Source organism: Lolium perenne, chromosome 4 (assembly GCF_019359855.2).
Source record: "Lolium perenne isolate Kyuss_39 chromosome 4, Kyuss_2.0, whole genome shotgun sequence".
Classification (NCBI taxonomy): domain Eukaryota; kingdom Viridiplantae; phylum Streptophyta; class Magnoliopsida; order Poales; family Poaceae; genus Lolium; species Lolium perenne.
The window spans coordinates 177,890,167-177,893,855 of NC_067247.2; positions in this window are offsets into that span (position 1 = coordinate 177,890,167).

Consider the following 3,689-nt stretch of genomic DNA (forward strand, 5'->3'; position numbering starts at 1 on the left):
CCTTTCAACCCATCAACAGTGTTGCGATATCCAATAAATTGGGCGCCAAGGTTAATGAAGGGTTTCATCAGAGGCTGCAGAAAAGGAAAGGGAAAGAAAGGTTCAGAGTAGTGAAAAACTCGGCAGATAGAAAAAACAAAAATAGTAGACTTACATCGTCCAAAGTAGGAGTCGCTGAACCTCCGGCAAGGTTGAATTCTTCGCCTAGCTCAACCCTTGCTCTTTTTGGCGAAGAGGCTCGGGGGCTAGTGGCAGGAGTCGACCTCTGAAGATCTGGATGAGGAGTCGAGGTTTCCTCCGCCGTGCGGTATGTCTCCGACAAAGCCAGAGTATGAGACATGCTCATAGGAGCAGTCACATTGGCGGCGGGTTCTTCTTCTTCGTCGCTGATGGGCACAAAATAAAATGAGATTATTTGATATAGAAACAAGATATTCGACATACCATGGCTAAAAAGAGCGACTGGGCAACTTACGAGCTGAGAAGAGCAGCTTCATAGGCATTGAAGGGCTCCGTTTCTTCGGGAGCAGTGCCTTTTGGAGCAGTCTCCATGACAGGAGAGCTGCTCAGCTTGGAGGTGCCAGAGCCTTCTGCGTCACCCCTTTTCCGTTTCTTTGGGGAAACAGCGGAAGGGATGGACTGCGTGGACTCCGAAGCCTCGGATTCAACTTCTTTTTCAGAGGAAGCCGTGGGTTTGTGAGAAACCGCGACTTCGATCTCAGGTTGAGAAGGAACCTGGGTGTCCTCGGTAATGACTGCGCACTCTTCGACATCTCCATCTTCGGGAAGGGGAGGAAGAGGTGACACAGTCTTGTGATTCTGTACAAGATAGGAATGTATCGACAGGAAATTGTATCAATTAACAGCAGTCGAAGAAATAGCAGTCAAAAAAGTGAAGAACGAACAAGCAAACGATAAAGATAGATTACCTTGGGGAGCGCGTTGGTGGCGCTATACGGTATCACACGGCAAGATGACAGGACGGGGTCTTTCTTGCTAAGCGAAGAGATTTTTCGGACAAGTTTTTCTAAGTCCTTGAGCGATAAATCTGTCGACAGGCGATCCACATCTTTGTCGCCAGCATACATCCAGAGGGGGTTTTTGCGAGCCTGCAGAGGCTGCACCCTAATCCTAAGGAAATATGCCGTAATCTGGATACCCGACAACTCTTGTCCGCGAGTATTCTGGAGCTCGTGGATGCGTGTCATCAGCGCCTCTGTCGCCGACTTTTCTTCGTCGGTAGCTTCTGCATCCCAGGAGCGGCGGCGGAGGATTTTCTCGTTGCTGTTAAAAGGGGGAATGTTGTGTTCCAGTGAGTCGGCGCATTCCTCGTGAACATACAACCATCTTTTGCGCCACCCTTGGACGGAGTCGGGGAATTTGACGTCAAAATACTCGACATCAGGGCGAACGCAAATAACAACACCGCCTAAATTGTAGGCAATGTTGTGGGAGCCATTGCGGCGGAGGAAGAAGATGCGCTTCCACAGAGCCCAATTGGGATGAACTCCAAGGAAGCACTCACAAAGAGTGATGAAAATAGAAAAGTGGAGAATAGAGTTGGGGTTAAGGTGATGGAGCTGCAATCCATACACGAAAAGAAGTCCACGGAGAAAATCGTGGATAGGAGTAGAGAGACCACGAATAAGATGGTCGACAAAGCTAACCCGATATTCCATGGGAGGCGTCGGGTAGCTCTCCTTGCTGGGGAAGCGCAGCGCATCTTTCTTCTTGCTCAGGCCAAGTTTCTTTAGCAGGTTGATGTCCTGCGCAGAGATCTTGGATCTCTCCCACTCCGTGTTCCCCAGATCTGGCTTCGCCATTGTTGCTTCAGGGATGCTGTGCCTCGTGAGTCTTGGCCGCGGTGGCATCAACAATGGCGTGGAGGAAGTAGGTGATTGCCTGGGCGCTGGAGCTCTTATGGTTGCTAAGGAGATTTGGGCAGAGAGGATTTTGGTGCGGCGAAGCGAAGGGGATTGACGGAGGAAGACGATGGCTATTTATAGTGGGTTCAGTCAAAACGTCGCACCGTTGGATGATTTACGAATGGACTTGATGCTTTACACGTGGATCAAGGGGTAAAACGGTATTTTTACCATGATGGAACTGGACAGGCGCTACAGCGCGCGTGCCAAGAAAAGCGGGACGTGTGTCCCCCACTTGCGTAACGTGTCAATGGGTCGCAGATTTTGGGCCCGCAGGTCAGTGAAGGGATAGCTCTCGCGTCTTTCCGATACAGTGGTCGTGGCTATCATCAGCACTGATGTCACCTTACCAATGAATAATCTTGGCTGTAATTTTATGAAAAGTAGGCGACAGTGAAAGACGACTGGTAATCTCGAGAGCCCTTGATCAAATACAAGTTTTTGTTCAAATGCTCGGGGGCTACTTTATAAAAAGGTTTCGAGAAGTTTGATGGAGATGGTTCGGAAGGGGACATTTCAAAATATAGCGACAGAGAAAAATTGGAGCCTACAGCCAAGTATAAATCCTCGACTGTAGTCTCGGGGGCTACTCCCATCGGGAGCGCTGTTCGCGCACCCGATAAATATGAACAGGAGCATGAAAAATGACAATATAGTGGCAAAAGATGCTAAAAAGGTGAGCCTACAACCAAGTACAAGCACTTGGCTGTAGCCTCGGGGGCTACTCCCATCAGGAACGCTGTTCGCGTGCCCGATGAAATTTGAGTAAGTCCTAGTGAGCATATTCTGAGTTATCAAAATAACTCTTCATATACTCCCATCGGGAGGTTAAGTTAAAAACAATATAAGTCATCCGTTGACTCGAACAAATGTGCTACTCTAGCAGCCGGAAAAAAGCACCCGACAATATATTCTCAGAGCGCCTCAGTCGCGAAATAATCTCTGAATGCCGCAAAACTCTGCGAAGGTAAGTCCCCGGGATCCGTCCTGTGCGGCGTGGCACCGCCTCTGACGGCGCTTTGCTACTTTTTCCGTATTAACAGATACGAAGAAAAATCCTAACGGACGTGTTAGGTACCCGATAAAACATGACTGGAATTCGGCATCTGGTAAGACCTTAAGCGGCACATGTCGAATTACGCCAGTATCCCGAGATCATGTCCAGGGACGTGATCTTGAAGTAGGTTTTTGCGGATTGCTACGAGAGCAGTTAACTGGTACCTGATCCGTCAGATGAACCAGCCCCAATTACCATTATCCCTGTGCAATATACAATTCCTTTATAAATATTATTTGTCGACTTGAAGAAATCATATGCAAATTGTAAAGATGGAGATTTTCCCTGATTCTATGATTCAAGCAAAATCTCGGGGGCTACTGACATAGGCATCCCCAATGGGCCTGCCGAAGAAGGTACCCGGGGTTTACTGGAGGCCCACGACCCGAAGTTTTACATAGTTTGGAAAGATAGAATTGTATTAGGAATATCAAATTGTAATTGTTACGGGACGGTTCAGAAACCCTCCCGAACTCTGTAACTTGTTCATCACGAAACCCTTGACTCCGCCTCCTATATAAGGAGGAGTCGAGGGACAAAGAAAGGATCGACTCATTGTTTTCGCGCAACCCTAGTTTTCATAGCAGTCGAGTACTTTTCCGGCTGAAACCTTCGAGATCTACTTGCCCTCTACTTCCAACTAAACCCTAGTCTACATCCCGTAGGCATTGATAAGTTAATCCCTTATCACCCGCCTCTTGTTTTGT